This window comes from Macrotis lagotis, chromosome 7 (assembly GCF_037893015.1).
Source record: "Macrotis lagotis isolate mMagLag1 chromosome 7, bilby.v1.9.chrom.fasta, whole genome shotgun sequence".
Taxonomy (NCBI): Eukaryota; Metazoa; Chordata; class Mammalia; order Peramelemorphia; family Peramelidae; genus Macrotis; species Macrotis lagotis.
Window position 1 is genome coordinate 29,517,911 of NC_133664.1, and position 23,037 is coordinate 29,540,947.

Below are 23,037 nucleotides of genomic sequence, written 5' to 3' on the forward strand. Positions count from 1 at the left end.
TCTCCAGTAACCCCCAATTCCCCTCTCCCATTATTGCTGATATATGTATATATATATATATATATATATATATATATATATATATATACACATATATGTATATATATACATACATATATATGCATACTTATATATATACATATATATATATATATATATATATATAATACCAAAGACATTTTCTTTGCAATGGTGTTTCTGTCTGTCTGTCTATCTCTATCTCTGTCTCTCTCTCCTCCTCCTCCTCCTCCTTTTTTCTTCATCATCTTCTTCCTTTTCTTCTTTCTCTTCTTCTTTCTTCTTTTCATCTCACCTCACCTTGAGTTCAAACACATAAAACCATAGAATATTTGATACATAGCTAGGCAAGATCAACATTTCATTATGTTTTCAGAAATTAGAGGGGATTTTAAAACTCCCCAGGAACTATGGATTTAGAGATCTGGGTTAAGGAACTCATTTTTTCAAGAAACTCTGTTAACCTTCTTTCAACCAACCTTTGGTTATTTAAAACCCTTCCATCTGGGGAAGGCTATTGGGTTATAATAAGCAAGGGCAACCAGACTTTATGTTGCCTAGGTGACTGATGAATAGGAAAGCTTTCTAGATTATGAAGGTCTCCTGAGATTACTAGTTTCAAACATGCCCTGTAACCTCTACAAAGTTACCATGTCCAATTGTTGGAAATCAGGAAGATTCTCTATAGGCAACTCAATTGCTTAGGAGATATATTTGCTCACTTATAGAAACCAATGGAAGAAATTTCTCTAATCACTGCTCTTTTCATGGCTATTTCTTAATATAATAGCAGGACCAAGTTTCCTGAGGAATTTCCTGATACCTTAATTAGAAAACGTTTGTGTGTATCCACATGTATTTTTTTTTAGGTTTTTTTTTTTGCAAGGCAAATGGGGTTAAGTGGCTTGCCCAAGGCCACACAGCTAGGTAATTATTAAGTGTCTGAGACCGGATTTGAACCCAGGTACTCCTGACTCCAGGGCTGGTGCTTTATCCACTATGCCACCTAGCCACCCTTTTATCCACATGTATTCTTGTGGAAGTAGATTTCACAAATTGTAAACCAGATCCAGGATCAATTAAGTTGTAAAGAGAGCAATGTTTCTTTTCTAGGTGGAGTTCTTATTAAAATCCAAAGTAAGGATTTAGCTATTAATTAAAGAAGATGATTTAAAATACTTTAATCTCAGTTCATCAAGACTGATAAAACATCCAGAAGCATTGTTTTTCCATTTTTGTCTAGACCACTCTGCTAGGAAATGAAGAGCTAAAGCGATGGAAGATACAATCTCTGTCTGAAAGGGCATTGCAGTCTGAATGAATATATAGACTACAACATTAGACACCCAAACACAAACAGCAAACATACATAGGGATATGTGTTAACTGTTTAAGAATTGGATTGACAGTAAGAATTATAGGAGTTCAAAGGAGAGAACAATCATGGAGGCAGGTGACGGTTGGAGAATACTCTATGGAAAAAAGTCTTGAAGAAATATTTTGATGCAACAAGGAAAAAGAGGATGTAGGTCACTCCAAGTAGGGTAAATTGAAGAACAAAGGCACAGATGTGGAGTTCATTAACATGTGATTTGGGAGGAGAATCAAATAAAACAGCAGGTCATATTGCCTGCCCAATTTGGAGGATTTATTTGTTAGTAGGAGATTTATTAGACTGGATAGGGCAATATGGACCAGAAAGTAGAGATCATTTAAAAGTTAACCTAAAGATTGAGGCTTTATCTTATAGGAATCGAGAAGCCATTAGAGGTCTTTGGGCAAGAGGACTGCTGTGAAGAAAGCAGTGACTTAGAAAAATTAATCTAGTGGTGCACGACAAAGGTGTGAAATATGCAGCCTGGCTAGCCACAATACTCCCAAGTGCCCAGAACCAGATTATAATGCAAGTGGGAAATATTTTAAAAAATAAATAAAACAAAGATAATGTTACTATGTGATTTTATAAGTCCAAAATAGTGACATCCCTCCCCATTTCTATTTTAATTTGAGATTACTGGCATATAGAGGCATTAGAGAAAACAAAAAGTGCTTAGGAGAATATCATAAGAGTGTTGTGTTAAGGTCAGTAATGCCTAGAAAACCTGGGAAAGTCTCTATTGGGTCCAAATGAGACAAACATTTTGCAAAAATGTTAAGGTACCCCATAAATGCCATTTGTTGTTGTTATTTTGATTAATATGCCCAAAGCATCAACCACACAAGGAGGGAAATGGAAACAGACTCAAGTAGAACCAAATATGGCTTAAAAGTCTGCCTACTGAAAGAATCTTATTGAAGGTCCTTATTATTTTCAAGGACCTCTTCATGACCTCATATTATAGAGGTGGGATTCTTAACTTTTATTAAGACCCTTTTGGTGGAGTCCTCAGAATAATTAACTGCTTACATTCATAATTGGAGATCAGTAGGTAAAAAAGATGTCATTTTCTTTCCCCATTCACAGATCACCCCCTCTGAAATTCATCCACCGACCTCTTTGGAGTACTTGGACCCCAGAATAAGAATCCCTACTCTTAGATAAGGACATGAGTATTTGAGTTTATTAAACCCATAGTGTCTCCTGATCTGAGATCAGACTATCTGACCAATAATAGGTATTGAGCCTTATCTCATTTTTGTGGCTTTTTAGGACCTCTCTGGAAACTTTTTATTAACAAGTTTCTATTCACAAATTAAAGGAAATGATTGGAATGGTTTTATCTAAAATTTTATTATTTCTTACTTTTTTTCTTATTCATTCATACTTATCATGTTTCCTTTCCCCCATTTACACTCCATTACTGAATCACAAAATCATAGAACTTGAAAGGGCCTCAGAACCCATTCCATTCAAGCTTATCAGTAAAATAACCCCTTCTGCCATATATCCTAGTGATCACTCAAACTCTGCTTGAAGTCCTATAGTAAGAAAGAATCAATGACTTCCCAAAACTGCTCATTCCATTTTGGGACACCTCTAAGTGTTAGGTTAGGACATTGCTCTGGACCTAAAATTGCTTCTTTAGGCAGTTTCCATCTCTGGCTCTTAATTCTATCTTTTGGAGTCAAACAGACCCAGACAATTCTCTTTTTACAAGATAAATGTCTGAAGATGGTGATGGGATCCTTTCTAAGTCTTTTCTTTTTAAGCTCAATCATGTCTCTCATTTGATGTTTATATGATGAGGTCTATATTTCCCTTCAGTAACATCACCTTTGTTTATTTTCTTGAATAGAGAAGTGATGGGAACAGTGGTTGGGGTGGCAAGATGGTGCCTCTTAATACACTGATTAAAATAAATGTGTCAGTGAGATATAAGGTTGAGACCCCCCCCCTTTTTCCAGGCAACAGATCTAAGGCATTTCAACAGTCTTAATGCACTCTATATTCTCCAAGTGGTAAAAGATAAACTCAAAAAACCTAATTCAGTTATCATAGTCAGTTGTCAAACATACTAAGGATCAAAAAACTCCCATAGCATAAGAAGGCTAATGAGTGGATGTGGTGATGATCTCAACACATTATCAGTTCCATTGCTCCTCTTCTGCCTTCCCATTCTTTTACTGAAAGCAGGCCAGTCTATGACCAGCATCAGGAAGGCATCTGACACAGGTGATCTGCCATGCTGAGAAATCAATGAAGTCAAAAGTATGTTTTGTAGAAAATTATCTCCTATGTGACCTAGAAGGTGCTCTGCCCATAGTATATAAAGGATCCTGCCCACTTGGGGTAAAAATGTTGATGATGATGATGATAATGATATTTATTAGTATTTCATTTGTAAGTTTATGTACCTCCCTGATAATTTGAATTACAATAAAAATTCTAGCTAGTATTTCTATAGCACTTGTGAGTTTTGAAAAGCACTTTACATATATATCATTTAAAAGATAGAAAGGGTAGACAGTTCAGTGGTGATTTAGCCCAATCCACACCTACTTAGTGAGACACGTGCCATCTGTCGATGACTAGGGGAGTGGCTCAGAATTTGTCAGCAACAAAAATTAACTTAGGATCTCTTTTGAATTATTCTGATGGTGAGAAGGTTGTTAAATGCAGGTTAAAAACTGGACCCCAAATAAGTTAGTTCTTAAGTTACTTCTACTCCTTTTAAAGAATAACAGCCAGAGAAGATGTGTGTGACTTTAATGTAGTGTGTTGTATTTTTTTCCCTTATTCATATCTCTGTCTTCTCCCTCTTCTTTGTTTCCTGAGCCAAAATAAGTGTATGGGAACCAGAGGGAGAGAAAGAAGTGGACATAAGGAAAGGCAAAAAATCAATAAAGAATAACCTTTAAGATATATAGTATACTTTTTATGAAGTGTGAGTATATAATAAAAGTACAGATGGATACATAATTTATCTAGATACATGCTAACAAGTATGCAAATAACTTAACAGTATTGAGATGAGTAGTTTCGGATTATGTTTCCATTTATATTTCCCTACTTGGAAAAGAAAGAGCCAATATTGCATATAGATTTGAAAAGGGATCAAATTATTTTTCATGACTTTGAAACTTGAATGTCTCGATGATCTTATCCATATGCACACCCCCTCTAATGGCTCAGATCACGAACCTCCACATGTTCTCATTTTTGCCTTGTGTCTGTATCTTCCCACAAACCTTTCATAAGATATGTTCCAATCACACTAGGAACCTTCATCTAGATTTTTGTCATCACATGGGTACATGAAGTATGTAGCTATGTAGCTGCCATTCCTTATGTATATCAACTGTTCTCCACTCTTATGGAGGATCAGCCCACGTCTTTTCTCATGTGAACATCTCCAATAGTCTGAGTGCTTTTTCACTGTATCTCTTGTGAATTCTTTCATTATGGTTGGAATAGGATTTTTCTCTGATAATATGATATGACCTATTTAGGTATCCCGTGCATCATTCATTTTCTTTAAATCTTAAAGAATTTATTCCTCCAAACAAATTTGCGTGAACTTTGTTCACATTTACAATTTCTACTTCCTTACACTTATTAATATCCTTCTTCTATTGCTTATTTTATTTCTAAGCTAAGAGAAGACGCTTAAAATTCTATGAAAAGAGAATGCACAGAACAAAAACCATGAAAGGTGATGATTGGGTTCTTTTAGACCTTATCATGTGTTAGTCTATTGTGGCAGAGTTAAGTAAAGGAAATCAAAAACTGTAGATACCATTAACCAAGCTATAGATAGATGTTCCTAATTAAGACACATCTGTTGCAAATATTTGGCACTTCTATGAATTTCATAATTCTAGAGAGCTTCTATAATTCTTCACATGAATTATTCCTGACCACAGAACTCACATGCAGACTTGCTAGTTTTTTTTACATTTTACAAATGGGGAGACTGAGACACACAGGATCTATTGAATTGTTTGTTCAAAATTCTCTAATAATATCTTTGAAATACAATGATCCATGATTTTGACACCCAGTGCGTATCACCTAGATTTTTAAGAAGATGATACCAGTCTTTAATGGAATTCTTTGAACCCAGCCTTGCCAACAAGAATGGACAGTTTCTTTAATTGGTACAACCTCCCCAATAGGAATGATTCAGCCAGAGGAAAAATAAAATAAAATCAAGATTCTTTTCTACTGACCCAGCACAAATTCTTCCCTGCCTCAGGGCAAATAAGCAATAAGCACATTTGCAAGACTGGTTTAACCCATCATGGGAGGACCCAGAATTACCCCAGTGATTCACCCCCATTATCTTTTTATTCATTTATTTATTTATTTATTAGGGTATTTATTTTGCATTTGCCCTTCACTCTTGTGTATGGTTAAGTCATATTTTCCTGGCATGGTGTCCAGTGCTGAGAATGAAACTTGCCGACAAGAAAAGATTAATGGCGGGAGGGCTTGCTGACAGTCAAGAGATTAATCCACATTGGAGGCGTTACTTGCTGTGCTAGGAGAAGAGTGGTCAGGAAATTGGCAGAAGGACTATTGTGCCATTCTTCTGGCATCTTCTTGTAGTTTGGCCACTGCCTTTTTCACAGTGACCTTAACTCTGCTTAAAAGTATCTCTGTGTTCTCCCTATAGCCCTAGTCTTTGACAATAAACAAGCCATGACCTGTGTCGAGATGACCTCATAAAGTCATTTAACCCTCAGCTTCAGTTTCCTCATCTGTCAAATGGGAAGCAACAAAAAGGGCTGAAATTTCCTCCATTTCTAGGCTCTTGGACCTCCTCCATATGGAGTTCAAGGTCTTAGAATATGACTGGGTCTGCAAAGGTACCACACTTTTCAAAATAATCAACTGGAACATTGAGTATTCATTTAATTCTATTTTAAATTCTTTCAGAAAACTAGGTATTGAAAGGAAACTTCTAGTGAGAGTGAAAAGTGCTCTCATAAAGTGACAATTTGTCCCTTCTTATAAGTCTCTTTTTTTAATAAATATTACAGGATTTTATGTATTGAGTTTTCTTGATTGAAAGTACATTTCTGGGGTGGCTAGGTGGCAAAATGGTTAGAACACTGACGGAGGACCTGAGTTCAAATCCGGCCTCAGACATTTAATAATTACCTAGCTGTGTGGCTTTGGGCAAGTCACTTAACCCCATTGCCTTGCAAAAAAACAAAAAAAAAGTACAGTTCTATATTGGCAATGTGAGAAGGATCCCAGGAGCACTGGCTTAGGACTAGAAGAGTAATGTCATAGTCAAGGTAGGATGAGTTCTTTGATTTCGGAAGACCTGGATTTGAAATCCAGAACCACTTCTAACAAACCATGTGATTGTGCATGAGCCGCCTAATGTCTCTGAGTCTTGGCTTTCTTAGCTGTAGAATGACGATGATAATAACTGTACTGATAGATAAAAGACCATTCTTGGAATCAGGGAGAAATGGGTTTGGGTCTTGCCTTTCACACGTTAGCTCTGTGACCTCTAGAGGTCCTTTATTCTTAGTCTCTCTAAGTAACTTTCTGAGGCTATGAGTTATTATTATTTATTGGTCTCCCTTGGTAGAGGGAGCATCCACTCATGAAGCATCCTATGCCATTGAAAACCCAGATGCCAAACAATCAAATAATCAATCAAAAAATGGTACTATCTATATTACAGCATTACTGGGAGAAAGTGATTTATAAACTGTTAAGTCCTATTTTGGTGTGAATTGCCATTTGCCGTCCAATTAGAGGATATAAACTCCTTGGAGATGGGAACTATTTCTGGTTTTGTCTTTGGCCTCTCAATGGTTAGCCAAGAGCTTGGCACATATAGTTGGTCCTTAGTAAGGGTCTGTAAATGAATAATTATGAGGAAGTATTTTGTAAAGTAAAAAATCTTAAGTAGTTGTGGGTTGTTGTTTATATTCATACTCTGACAAGAAATAAAAGGTAAATTCTGTGAAGGCACTGGTTTGAATTGTTTTGCATTGCTTATTGAACACTCAGTGCCTAGGACAGTGATCGACACATAATAGGTTTCTTTAATGATGACCCCATCACCCATCAAAAAGGCAAAATCTATCATAGGACTTCAGATATCATCTTAGTCCAACTTCTTCATTTTACAGATGAGCAAACTGAGGAATAGAAAGATTGTTAGCTAAGACGTATTAAGTGGTAGAATTGGATTTTGAATCCAGATTTCCTGACTCTGGACCAGTACTTTTTCCATTACAATTCCATTCCAAGTTGCCTCTAGTACACAGCCAAATAATATGGCCTTACAGCCTAAACAGCAGAGAGGCTAAAATCATATTATCCCTACTGGTACCATTTCTCATCCCACGAACTTCTTATTCTGATCCTTCCTTAGAGTGTAAAGTAGGCCCATACAGTCTTTTTTTTAAAGGTTTTTACAAGGCAAATGGGGTTAAGTGGCTTGCCCAAGGCCCCACAGCTAGGTAATTATTAAGTGTCTGAGGTCAGATTTGAACTCAGGTACTCAGGTACTCCTGACTCCGGGGCCAGTGCTCTATCCACTGCGCCACCTAGCCACCCCTTACCCATCAAGTCTTAAAAGCTATACCATAGGGCATGAGGTCTGACAGACTGCAGATAATTAATTAATACAGGTCTGGTAATGGACTCTGTCTGAATGATTGCTACCTAAGATTATTTGTCATTCAGCCAAGTCTGGCTCTTTAAGACTCATCAAAATGTTTGGATCACAGACACTCCGCAAACCATCTGCCATGACCTAAAGAGACATAGATATGCAATGCTACCTCCAACACCAAATTCCTGATGTCATAGGCCCTAAATAAATGTGGCTTTGTTGACTGATTGATTGCTGAAGAGAGAACCTATGAACATGAAATTACTGATTGTGAAAGTATTTTAAATCATTCCACTAATTTCTTTGAGCAGAATTTGCATTTACAGGACCAGGTATGTCAATAAATGTTTATTGATCTGACTTGACTCAGCATTAAGTCAGTTATCTCCCTAACAAGAATAGTTATCCCATATAGACTCAAATATAAGAAACTTGTGATCATTTTCATATCCTTGAAGCAGAAATAAATCTCTTGTGGACCTTTACCAATAGACAACAAACTTGGGCCATGGAAGTTTTCTATTAATAGTAAATTTGAATTGTTGAAGCCTATGTTGGAGTAGGCACCAAAAGATTATATTTGTTAAAAAAAAAGTGGTTTTGTGTAGAATGTTTACAAGGTGTCTGGACTTGAGGTATGTTGGCTTAAGTGAGCAACAACCTCCAGAATTATTTTTAAGTTTGACTTTTGAACTTTGACTATTATTCCCTTTGCTCATTTCTAAGAAACTTGTATTTCCACTTTTCTTGCTTCTCAAGCCATAAAATCTGATCATTTTCTAAAAGAAAAAGAGCAAGAAGAAGTATGTGGAAGAATTAGTATGTTTGGGCTTTGTATCTCCAGGGTTTAATATAATTTTGTAATCCAGTTTTATAGCTGGCTAGGAACAATAGCCTGAGTATTTTAAGCCCTTTAGTTTTGCTAAAGATTAACTATTTTTCATGCTGGGTAACTGGGTTGGGAGGTAGCTGGGAGTGCTGATGAACAAACTTGTTTCTATAGCTATCTGCAATTTGTAATTTGGGTAAAGTCTGTTGACACTTGTCTCTTCATTCCATTCCCCACAAACATTCTTTGGGTCATTTCAGTGTTGAATGTATTTCTTAGGAGAAATCATGGGACACTGGAATGGATTCCGGATTTTGAGTCAAGAATCTGAATTCATAATCAAAGATATGCGGGTTTCTTTCCCTCTCTGGGGCTCTGATTCCTTATCTAGAAAATGAGGGCAACAAACTAGATTGCTTCTAAAAGTCCCTCCCACCTCTAAATCTAAGGTCCTATGATGAGAGGCTGACATTTAAAGGTCTCAAGTAGGCGGATTGGTCTAAACACTGATGGCAAGCTTATGTTGACTTTTTTCCCTGTTGGTATTTATGGCATTTTGTCTCACAGAGATCTAGTGAGATATACCAAATAGACAGTCCCTCCTATTCTTTATAATTACCTTGTCCTTGATCTCTTAAATGCCCTAATTCTCAATTATTAAAATGGTTTAAAAATATTTTCTATCTAAATAATTGATTATTAAACCTGAGCCCTCTCCTTTTGGAGGGACAAATAAAATAAAAAGTCATTTTATTTCAATCAGAAAGCAGGGATGTGGAAATTATATTTGGTTTTCCTATTTAGATTCAGAACATGAATTTTAGGACTTGAAACAAAAAATTGGGTACTGGTATTTGCCTCTGTCGTCTTCCTCCTTTACTGGGCTCCAACATAAGTAATGGATGGTGAAAATATCTGCTCTTTATTCTGAAAGGATCTTAGGCAGGTGCTAAACTACAGTGTCAGTTAGATTTCTAACCACAACATCCTCTTCACTAGAAATACTTTTTTGGTGCTTTCTACTTAGAATATTTCAACTACTTTTTGATTTTCACTGAGATATGAACCAAAATGGAAGACTGTTTCAAGACTGAGTGTGTCTACGAGCTTTTGGCTCTGTTTTTCTCTCATTTCTCTTCATAGCCCACAAAGCCTCCTAATAGCATCCTATTGACCAGTGGAGGAAAAGTCATTTTCCTTCATGTCCTCTGCGTAGTCCAGACTTGGGGTGGGCTTCCAGTGTTCCATCCAAAGATTTGATCTCATTTGCTCATCTCATGGTCATGCCTTAGATAGAAATCATCAAATCACTGGTGACAGGAAAACGTCACTATTTAATTACTTTCAGGACCAGGATGAGAAAGAAGGCACTGCTACCTTGTATCCTCAGAATGATAATGTATAGAGGAATGATAATGGATATGTAAATACAAATTCCTATAGTATGTATATTTATATGGTCATTGATTGTTCAGCTGTTGTCCAACTCTTTGTGATTCCGTGCATTATATCATGCCAATACTGTTCAAGGGGTTTTCTTGGCAAAGATCCGGAAATGGTTTACCACTTTTTTCCTCCAGTAGATTAAGGCAAACAGAACGTAAGTGACTTGTCCAGGGTCACACAGGTAATAAGTTTCTGAGGTTGAATTTAACCTATCTTTATGATTCTAGGTCCAAGATTCTATTCACTGAATCATTTAGCCACCTCATGTATATGTGTGTGTATGCATGTGTCGATTCATATATTCAATGTACACATGAAAGCAAACAGTCTGATATGCAAGGGTATATCTTTGTCTTTATAGACATGTTCCAGAGCAATGCTCTCCCTAGCATGTAGCACAGTGATTCGTGTTCCTCCAGAGGTCTCCTAATCCAAAAGAGCCTCTAGGCCTAGAAAGAATCACGATTTCAAGGCTTCCACTGGATTTCAACTAGATTTCTTAGCTCTGTGACTCATCTCCTACTTCCTGACTCCTAAGTCTTCAAATGATGAGCTGATTGATTGGCAGTTTGATCTGAATTTCAGGTGGCAACTCAGGAGGGGCTCCTACCTGGCAATCCCATCTGTAAATCTGATAAGAGTTGTCATGCTCTTGTGGATTGGGAGCCCAATTTGGTTTCCAGGAGCCTTGGATAAAGAATCCACTTTCCGCAACTCTGAAGCTTTAAGATAGTCCCATCACCTATCTAAAAGCTCAGTTTATTCATCTGTAAAATAGTAGGTTGACTGAGATGGCCTCTTAAGACTCTTCTAAGTCTTTGAGTGAATGAAGGCAATACCATATACTTTGAGTGAAAGCAAGCTGTCATTGTGAGGTTGAGGGACGTAAGATGGTGCAGTGGATAGAGCACCAGCTCTGGAATCAGGAGGACCTGAGTTCAAACTTAGCCTCAGACACTTGACACTTACTAGCTATGTAATCTAGGGTAAGTCACTTAACTCTGATTATCTCGCATCCAGGGCCATCTCTAATCACCCTGATTCAAATGTGGTAACTAAAACCAAATGACTCTCGAGGAGAAAGTGAGGCTAGGGACTTAGCACAGCACAACCCCTCACTCAAATCCAATTCATGTGTTTGTCATGACATCAGCTCCTTAGTATCTCTCTAGTCTTCTTCATGGACAAAGGATAAACACCAATCATCAAGAGACAAGTCCAGCAAGGGGAAGAATCTATTCCAATCTCTTTCCTTAATAAGAAATAATTCATCATTAGTTTTGGAGGGGTAGGGGTACTTGACTCTAACTGCCTTGAACATAGTGATACCCATTTTAGCTGCTAGGTATTTTCTATAACACTCCATGCTGCTCTAAGGAATCTACCTGGTGGCATTCCCCAGGTAAGGGCAGGTCATAGACAGTGCTCTGATATAGAGCCATAACTGAGGCTTTCTTCAGGGCATCCAAATTTAGAGGGTATTGATTATCACAGATCCTTCTCTAGAGAATGAGGACTGAGTTTATCGTCTATGTCGAATTAAATTTATCTCCTTTAAGATTATTTTTCATACTCATCTGGAGCACATTTAATAGTAAGCTCTGGGCAGCAGAATGGATAATTAATACTTTTCCCAGCAACAGGCTATATGAGGGGAAAGGCAATGATCTAGTATTTAGAATTGGAAGGAACCTTGGAAATTATCTAGTCCAACTCCTTTATTATTCAGATGAGGAAACTGAGGCCCACAGAAGTGAATATATAATATATATAATATATAAATATTCACACATATATACAATGGCTATACTATATATAATACACATAAATATGTGTGTATACATCCATGTATGTTACTTCACAATTTGAACATGTGCCCAGATATATGTATATCTCTGCCTAGAGAGAGACACACACAATACATGCATGTCTGTATGCATAAATTTTGATGGTACTTTTCATGTTGGAAAGTTTTCAGGCTGAGCGTTACAGTGCTAAAGATGGCTGAACCAGTCTCTTTTTCTGGGATTGTGAAGAGCTACGTGCATACAGGCCCATCCACCTTGGGTTCTTACATACCAAGTCACCACCCTGACGCACATGTACAACTGAGAAGCCAAAGGAAATGGAGGCCAAAGAGGAGCCTGGGGCAAAGGAAAATCATGTGACTGTGCCAGGAGAGGGTTAGCCCTGACAGGTAGAGTCATCTTTGAACAGTGTTTGCTGAATAAAAATTCCAGTGTTTGGCACCAGGTAGAGGACAGGGTTGGAATCTCCTACCACTTGACAATAGTTTCAAGAATTTTGTTCCTTAAAACACCCTCCCCGTCACAGTGTCTGTGATGTTTTATGTCTCTTGATGTTACTTATGTCTCTCAGTGATCTGTGTTGTTTTTTAGAATGATTATTTGGGGAAAGCAGCATTTTGTATTCATGCATTTCATTTGAAGTGCCATGAATACTGTAAAAAACTCATAAGTGACCAATAATCTCAGATAAGTCTCCCATCTCTGAGCCTCAGTTTCCCCATCTCTAAAATGACAAGACCTGCCATATAAAATTTCTACTGTGTAGAACAGTGAGGTCATTTTTTTCCCGTACCAGCTTTGTGTATGCTGTTAATTTGCTATTCTTTGTGCCCATTGCCATGGAAACCATAATCAAGGTATTCTTGTGAATGTTTATCCTCACCTATTTCTGGCTTCTGTCAAAGAGGAAGCATATTAGTGGGAAGAGGGGAATAGTTCATACCTGGGTCCAAACCCACAGTATTAAATGGAACCAGGCAAAAATAGTTAGGCTGAGACATTCATGTGTAGATGAACTGATTGGTTACTGGTTCCTTTTCTTGTTGTCCCTCCCACTCAACCCCATTTTTATGATACTGACTCTTAAAAGTTCCCAATTTCATTGATATTGTATTTTATAAAATCTAGTGTGACTGCTTTCATGGATTCTTTATAGCATACAGAGTAAATACAGCTCCTCAGCCCAATTGCATTACTTTGTATTTAATGAAAACCCCTTTCACTCAATCTCCAATTAAGATGCAATGTTCATTTGGGAGCTCAATTTTAGTCACTTTTTTCTTTCTGTTAAAAAATTTTTTTAAAGTTTTTTCCCATATGCACAGGATGAAGGGTCTGAGACATGCACACTCAACTGGTTAGCAAGAATTCATTAAAGAAATTTAATTGTATATGCTGGTACCACTCTTTCTCCCCCCCCCCATGATCTGATATCCTATTATTTTCACCTGCATGTGTCTTAACCAACCAAATCAGAGAGCTTTCTGATGGATGAAATACTAAAAATTATTTCTAGATATTTTTCTAGGTACAAAAAAAAACTCTCTAGAATTTTCTTAGTGCCATTCCTACCTGGAGGCAAGAGGACAAACTCATGTGATCTTCCCTCATTTCTCCCTACCCTCTGATTCTATTATTAAAGAATGTACAGAATGAGGAGAGGAATAGGATTGGAGAAAGGGGAATAGGAGTAAGGGAGTGATCAGTGATAGAAGGGAGGGAAGATTGTAAAAGGGGATTGTCATATTTTCAGAAAGGACAGGGCAAAAGGAGAGAAAATAGAATAAATAGGGGTGGGGGAATAGGATGAAAGGAAATACAGTTAACAAAAGTAATTGTGGGGGAAAATATTGAAATAAGTTTCTATGATAAAATAACTCATTTCTAAAACATAGAGAACTGAGTCAAATTCATAAAAAAAAAGAAGAGGCATTTCCCAATTGATAAATGATCAAGAGATCTGAAGATGAGGTTATCAAGGCAATTTATTTAAATCATTTTTTAAAAACTGTCCTAAGTCATTGTTGATAAGAGAAATGTAGGTTGGAACAATTCTGAGATAATACCTTATACCTCTTGTATTAACTAATAGGACACAAGGCAGATGTTGGAAGGGATGTAGGGAAGTTGAGACACTATGCCCTGTTGGAGGAGTTGTGAAATGATTCAACAATTCTGCAGAGCAATTTGGAACTATCCCCAAAGGGCCTACCATGCCTACCCTTTGGTCTAGTGATACCACTGCTAGGTCCATAGTTCAGAAGAGATGAAATACAGAAAGAAAAGAATCTATTTATATCAAGATATTTATAGCAGCTCTATTCTGGTGGCAGGGAGCTGGACATTGAGGGGATGCTCATCAATTGAGGAATGGCTAAACAAATTGTGATATGTGATTGAAATGAAATGCTATTCTATTATGGGCAATGATAAACAGGATGCTCTCAGTAAAAATCTTATATAAGCAGATGAGTGATGATTTATACAAGTATCAGCAATATTCTGGGATGATCAGCTCTGAATGACCTATCTTTTCTTAGCAAGGTTGTGACCCAAGAAAACTCTGATGGACTTATGATAAAGGCAGAGCTGATGGTGACTAAACACAGATTGAAGCATACTTTTTTACTTTATTTTCTTGAAGTTTCTCTTTTGGGGGGGTATGTTTACTTTTACATCATGACTTTTATAGTAATGTTTTCCATGACTACACATTTTTAATCTAGCTTGCTTTCTCAGTGAGGGAGAAGAAGGGAAAGAATTTGGAACTCAAGGTTTTGGAAGGAAATCTTGAAACTTGTTTTTGCATGTATCAGGAGAAAAAATAAAATCAAATAAAAATTTTAAAATCATGTAGTTTTTTCCATGATAACAAAAGACTCATCTGGAAAACAGTTACAAACCTCACGGAGTCACAGGCATCTCCATGAATGCAAAGATGCTGATTAATAGTTCTTAACAGAAAGAACCAAAAGGCATTGCTGTGACTAGACCTTGTGAGGCCTCGTGTGAACCCTAAAGGATATGAACTCTAAAGGTGTGAACCCTAAAGGAATAATGGTAACTTGTCCACATCATATTTATCATGCAGTGACTATAGTCTTCATAATGGAAAGGAATGAGTGAACAAATTAAAAAACAAAACTTCTGAGTAACAGCATTGTATAAAATGTTCATATTAAAATTAACCAATGGGGTCCTTAATCAGAACTCATTGAGGTAGATGTGAGTCAGAAACTGGTTTCCATTCCTCAGATGAAAATGAAAATGGGGCAGAGAAAGATTATATGACAACCATTGTGGTATAAGGACAATGAGGAAGTACAGCTCTTAAGAGGGAACTGGTGGAATGCCCTAGAGATCTGTATTAGGTCAAACACTATTTAGTATTTTTAAAGAATCAATGAATTAGATAAAGGCATAGATGGTATACATCTGGAATTTGTAGCTGTTAGAAAGTTGCCAGGGGGAGCCAACATGTTGGACGACAGAATCAATAGGAACTTTGCCTATGCTGTAGTGTGCATCATGTTGTTCTGGTTCTGCTCACTTCTTTTAGCATGAGTTCATGCACATCTTTCCAGGCTTTTCTGAAGTCCTATCCCTCATGGTTTCCTTATAGAACAATAGTGTTCCATCACATTCATATAGCACAATTTGTTCAGCCGTTTATCAATTGATGGGCATGCCATCAAAATCCAATTCTTAGCCATCACACAAAGAGCCACTTCTAAATCCCCTGTACAAATAGGTCCTTTCCCTTTTTTCCCTTTCCCCCCCCTCTTTTTTCCTTTTTTTTTGCAATCCCCTCATTTTTAGAGATGAGGAAACCCAGAATCACAGAAGTAATAAATGTTGGAAGGGCTATTGGCCATTTTAACCCTTGAGATTATTTCACATGAGGGTCAGCTCTACTACATCTCATGTTCCACAGACAAATCCTTGGAGAGCCCAGGGGCATATCCTTGCCTCGATGGAGTATCAGAATATGACATTAGTACTATTGATGCTGACCTGAAAATAACAAGACCCTAAAAAGTATATGATGTTAGTTTTTAAGTATTTGGAATGTTATCATATGGAAAGAGTCCTTGGTTTCTTCTACTTGGCTTTATACACAAGGATTCTTTAGTTTATTTTTGTTGTGGATTCTTTACACAGTCTTATGAAATCTACAGTCCCCTTCTTAGAATAATCTTATCAAGATGTATTTTTAAACCTGTTCACAGATCCCTGATTAAGAACCCTAAAGAGTAGAACAAGCAACAATAGATGGAAATTGTGAAGAGATATATTGGACTTGAAGTCAAGGAAAATTTGCTCATGGTTAGAATCATCCCCAAGTGGAGGAGACAATTCATTATGAGCATCAAGCATAGCCTGGATTACCATAGAATTTTTTTTTCAGGTACAGCTTGAACTTGTTAGCCTCTAAGGTCCCTTTTGACTCTGAGTCTTGGTTATTCTGTGAAGATAATGACCTCAAAGTGATTTCTGAGAAATGATTCAGATATCTTCAGTGGAATTTTTAACACAACAAGAATGATGAAAAGTGGTTGATAATGGACTAAGATGAAGCTATTTCACAGATATTTAGCAAATATGAAATGAATGAGGACAAGAGGCCTCTGTTGTCAGTCAGACAAGGCAATGGTAATTTTAAGAACTTATTTTCTGGGCTGTGCCAATGCCAAGGACCAAAGATGTAGAAGGGTGTGCTGTCTTCCAGATGGTGCGGTGACTGACTGTGTTGGTAGGACTGAAAAGGAATAGACAAAGAAAACAGCAGTGAGAGGAATCAGAGGAGGCTCATGGGACTCTGATTTCACCACCCATCTTAGAGTTAACCTATTATGATTTTCCCTATTATAACAAAGTAAGGCATCAACTTGAGGTTTCCAACATTCATATAATGATGGTTTTAAACTTTTACAACCTTGAATCTTACTTTCATGTCATACTTTTAGCATAAATGAACATATAAGGAGCAGGTTAGCTATACAAATAAAATGGGCAAATTTTATCCTATGTGAGATGGAGCTTTGGTCTCATGTAGCCACGATCTATAACACCAAATATCTCTGCACAAAGTATCATGCCTTTGTGTTAAAGCCCACGACTGGAAGAAGACAGCATGAACAGTAAGCAATTCATCTCTACATTCCCTAAAATGACTAATATTTCAAAAAGATGTTGGTATCCTGCAAATAATGTCAACATTTGTTGGTTGGCTGCTATTGAGAGTGCCAGTTAAACACAGTAATCTTGACTTCCAAACACATGATAGATTTAATTCAAAGCCTATGGTTGATGTTAACAATAACATGGTTTGATTGCAATAACATAGTTTTGATCTGTGAATTATAGTCTTGTCTCTAAAGATGAAATACTTTCCTAACCTTCCTCCAAGATCCAAACCTTGACCAAAAAAACTCTTATTAGTCAGGTGGGGAAGAGATTAAGGAAGAAGAGAAGAGAAGGGAGTGTCTTATTAAAAATAAGAACATTAACTTTTATGCAGCCTCATCTGTACTTTATAATTATTGAGTGTGGACAGTTTCATGAGATTCTGAGATTTAACAGTCTTCATTTGGTAACCTAATCATCAGGAACCATCCAGAACTTAGCTGAATGGATTTTCAAATATCAGTCCACCAGGAATCCTGTACTTTTCCATTTTGGAAGCTCTACTACATCTCATGTTCCACAGACAAATCCTTGGAGAGCCCAGGGGCATATCCTTGCCTCGATGGAGTATCAGAATATGATATTCTTCATTATGATCAGAAATAAGCATATGATAAGTTACATGGTCATTGATGGTGCTAAGCATAGTGGATGGAACTGGTCTTGTTAAATCACCCAATCGATCAGCACCTGTGTTAGGCATGATCCTAGGCACCAGGGGTATAAAGACCCAAAATGAAAGAATCCCTGTCCTTAAGGAGTTTATATACTATCAGATGAAGATATGTATAACTTTTCTTTCTCTTAAACAGAACTTTTAAAAGTATAAGCAGGGGCAGCTAGGTGGTACAGTGGATAGAGCACTGGCCTTGGAGTCAGGAGTACCTGAGTTCAAATCCGGCCTCAGACACTTAATAATTACCTAGCTGTGTGGCCTTGGGCAAGCCACTTAACCAACTGAGTAGTAGTCTTATAGAGAACATTTCACCTTCTTATATCATTCCTATGCACAAGTTTTTCTCTTTATTAGCTCATTTCCATTATTGTTTTCATTTTCTTTATGTGGTATTTGAAACACTCATTGTACTTCAATAAAACTGAAATTCTCATCTGTCTTTCCATTTTATCTCTAACTTAGATAAAATGTCAGTATGATTGGCATCTTCTCAAGTCCAGATACCTTAGCAAACGGAATTATCCATATAAAATAGTCAGATCCTTGATAGAACAAGGTAGTGTAGTACTGAGAGGAGCATTGGATCAAAAGATATGAGTTAAATCACTTTCCTCTTGGAGCTTCAATCTCCTTGTCTGTAAAAGGAAGGAGTTGGATTCAGTGATTTTTCAATTCCTTTCTCGATTTTAAGGCTATGAGTCTATGACACTCTTTTAATGGTAGATTGTAAATCATACAACAGTATGATAAAGAATATATGTTTCTCAGCACCATATGAAACCCTTATAATAATTGACCATGTATTAGAGATATTGCCTATATATATAATATATATATATATGAAATAGCAAATACATCCTTTACAAACCATAATGCATCAAAATAACCATTAATTCAGGGAGCACAAACAAAAAACAGACCCAAAAGGAGCCTTAACTGTGAAGTCCTATGATAAAGGATTTATAATTGAACTTCTGTAATGTAAGTCTGGCTAAATGAGATATTCAATCTATTTGTGCTTTGCAGTAAGAACTCCTTTTAGGAAGTTTCTTACTGTAATGTTTTAGCTTTGCATTCTTTTTTTTTAAAAAAGCACCCTTTCTTAGAAATAATGTGTCAAACTTGGGACTTTATACAAGTAGAGAACATCTCTTATTTCATAAGGGTATTACTGCATTATGAAAAGCAGCATAGTAAGGCAGAGGTGTCAAACACTCCCCAGTGTGGCCAGAACCAGATTAAAAAGCAATTGGGAAATATTTTACAAAATAAACAAAAATTCAATAACATATATAACATTAAAACCAAGTCAATATTCCCAGGAATCCTTAAGTATCGGATAGCAGTCCCCATTTTTATCTGAGTTGGATATCACTGCTCTCCAAACAATTTTTTGCATTGGCAATCTTCATCTCTTCATTTAAGAGTTTCCTAAATCAGTCAAATCACATGACATAGGCTATTATTGAATTACAACCTTGAACAAATGGAGTTTGAATTTTCCAGTTTTCTTTTCCTTTTAGTATAGATATTCAAACATGACCACTAGCCCATTACACATAAGTGATTTTCTGAGAATTTTTTCATCCATAAGTAAAAGCTAAAACATTTGACATTTCAAAACAGCAGTATGATTTCCTCCATTAAACTTTTTAAAATAAATACTTTGCAACAAAATCTCAACAGAAAACATCAGTCTTCTCATTTAGGGTGAAGCAAGCCTGAATTTCTTGTCACTTTTTTTTACATTTCTCTTCCAAATATATTTAATAGAAAATGTTGGTTCATAGAATCATATTTTACTCTTCCCTCCCAATCTCTGCTTTCTGTCAAAGTTGTGGTGTTGCCTTTGGACTGAGCACTTTGGCCCACTGAAAGTCTGTCTTGAAATGGTTGCTTAACTTTCGTCTGAAGTGTGGTAGGCATGGTTGGCCCATTTCTTTTATCTACTTTTAGAATGACTTGAATTCCATACAGTTCCATCTTAGAAAGGAACAGGAATAGTTGGTGATGACTTTTTGAATTCATCATGAAAACTGAGACCCTAATTTCTCCCTAGAAGAGGAAAGAAATTAGCATTTGTTAAGGTACCTTAACATTAAGGCACCATGATAAGTAATTTTTTTTAGGGTTGTTTTTTTTTTTGCAAGACAATGGGGTTAAATGGAATGCTAAGTATTTTTACAACTACTAACTCACTTTAAAACTTGGAAATGTTTTCTTGGGCCATCTCTACAGAACTTCTAACAATTGGTTGAACATCTTAATCAACCAAATATCCAAAATCCTTATAATATAAATATGTTGCTATCCCATTAATGATGGTTGGTACACTCTTCATTTCTAAATTTTGATTTGTTAATCACATGAATCTTCTTCAAACTGAAACTTCAGTAAATGTTTACTAGGCTAGAGGAGGTTGGGAAATCTCCCTGAAATGGCTACCCCAGAGCATGCCACTGTGTTTTTGTACAACCATGACTATTACTTATTCTGCTTCTCTCACTATAGCTCATTCAGTGATATGAGCTCAGAAAAAGAAAACCACCCAAGAAAGAAAAATCCAAGGAAAGAGAGATCATTGTCTCAGTGCTCTTGCCATAGTTTTATACCTATTCCTTGACCCCAGGTCAGTATCTTGGATCATAGGTAGATTATCCTTTCTGGACTTCAGTTTACTCATCTGCAAAAATGAGGAGGCTGGGCTACTTGACAGCTAGCCCTAGCTTTGAGACAGGCATCCCTTCGAATCATGAGGCAGGTCACACCATCCCTGATGAAGTTGCTTTTCCAGATTCTGGCCAGCAAGAGACAGGGGTAAATACCAAACCTGTGATTTCATCAAAGCAAGGAACTCAAGAGTGGAGAAATCATACCTTCTCTAAAACGTGTGGCCATATAGAGCACCAAGTCTGACCCTTCTTCCAGGGTCAGCTTTAAGGCTGGATCTCTAATAATTACTCCAAAAAGCTTCTTTTGGTATAAAATAAGTTCTTTTTTCTAATTCCATATATGTGATTTAATTATTTCTAATAATAACAAAACCAAAACCAAAGCTGATCCATAAACATTTAAGAATAATGTTTTTATAGAAGTTGCCATATGAAATAATCAAGATTTCTGAAATATATGGAATAAAAGATTTCAAAATATCAAGACCTTGAGGAAGACATCAAAACCATATGGGAACAGGATCAAGCTCATTTTCTCCCCCTTTATCTTGTCTGCCACTGGAGTTGTATCAAAGATGTTTTCAGGAGCTCACAGAGGTTAAGTTTAATCCCAAATAAGATTTAGTTACCAAAAAAAGTTATTTTATCCTCTTGTCCAGTAGTCTTCAGAACATCAAATAAAAAAAGATAATAACAGCATAATGATGGGTCTTAGGACTATGTTTGCTTTCAGTCTACTGAAAAATATGAGACTCAGACATCAACAACAACTGATATTTATATAGAGTTTTTTTTTTGTTCAGACTTGTGAATTCATCAAAGGACTCTTGGTTTGGAAATTTCCTTCACTAATGTACTTTATCAGTTCCTTTAATTCATTGAGAGCTGCCTGGGTCACTAAAAAGGAAAGAAGGATTTTTAAAGTACCTATTACGAGCCAAGCTCTATACTTGACACTGCAAATATTGTCTCTTGATCCTCCAGTCACCCTGGGAGATTGGTATTATTATAGTCCCCATACATCTGAGGAAATTGGAATAGATAGGTTATGTGGTTTGTCCAGGGTAATATGGCTAAGGAAATATCTAAAGTGAGATTTGAACTCAGGTCTCATGACTCCACATTCAACACTCTGCCTTCTCTTCTTTCTACCAGACTCCATTAAGTGACTGGCTTGCAAATCAGATCACAAAGCCAGTATGTATCAGAATCTGGACTTGAACCACATATTCCCAAATCCATGGCTTTTCCTCTATCCTAACAGTTTTCAACCTTTGTGGTCTTAGAGCCCCTTTATACTCCTAAAAAGTTTTGAGCACCCCAAAGAGCTTCTGTTTATGTGAACTAAATCTATTAATATTCACTATATTAGAAATTGAGGTGTCTTAATTTTATTATTAAAATAGCTCTGACTTCATGGAACCCCTGCAAAGGTTTTGGGAACCCCTATTTCCAGACCATACTTAGAACTATTGCTTTATCTAAGTCAGTATGGTGCCTACCAAAACATAACAAAACAAAACAAAACAAATCAATTTTCTCCACAGCAAATTTCAGAGGCATCTCAAGAAAGTATTTATCCCCATTTTATAGATGAGCCAATCAATCATCAAAGTTTTATTATTTAAGGCCAGGCATAGTAGGAAGTGTTGGGAATACAATTAAAAAATGTGAAATAATTTAAAATTGTAAAAACTAAAAAAGCAGAAACAGTTGCTGCCCACTAGAAGCTAACATTTTACAGACATTAAAGCTGATGTTGGACAAGATTAAGTGAATTGCTTTTTGAAGACAGTCCTCTTTCCTTTTCTTGGAATCTCAAGGTGACTGAAGGCAAATGTTAGGATTTGACCTGTGGGTGTGGATTGTTTCGGCTGTCCACCATCTGAACTGCCCAGGTCCTGTCCTGAGGCTGCCCTTAAGTCACCTGGGCTTTATCTGACCCAACAAAGTGACTTTGGCCTCTTTGGAAATGGGTCAGATTGTGCAAGATGACCTCATCAGTCAGCCAAGTAGCTGCATTCACTTCTGACCCAATATTCTGACCCATTCTCTGCTGCTTGTGAACCTACTGCAAGCACCATAGATGGAAGGATTCTCTTTGAAGACCCCCTCTAGCAGCAGTGTTTCATCATTCCTTTATTCACTAGTCTTGGAGCATCTGGATGATCAGAAAGGATTCAAAACTTTAGCTCCCAGTAATAGCAAACAGGACCCCCCACCACCAGGCCCTTTGTGTTGAAAGAAAACTGGCTGAGAAATTTGTTCTGAGTCTGGGAATTTGTGATTTCCTTTTCATTTGATTGATAATGATTATAATCATTCCAGAGATTTAAAGTTGGAATAATAATTAATAATATCAACATTTATAGAGTAT

General features: G+C 36.7%; 1 protein-coding gene across 12 annotated transcripts in view; it reads left to right on the forward strand.

Moving 5' to 3' along the window:
* THRB (thyroid hormone receptor beta) overlaps positions 1 to 23,037 on the forward strand; it is a 425,807-nt gene that overhangs the window by 138,405 nt on the left and 264,365 nt on the right. The window contains exon 1 of one of the 12 annotated variants that reach the window (XM_074195700.1): positions 167 to 12,514. The exons of the other annotated variants lie outside the window; for them this stretch is intronic. The gene's annotated coding sequence lies outside the window, so the exon portion shown is untranslated. Of the gene's footprint in view, positions 1 to 166; positions 12,515 to 23,037 lie in introns of those variants that run through there. 12 annotated transcript variants of the gene reach the window in all.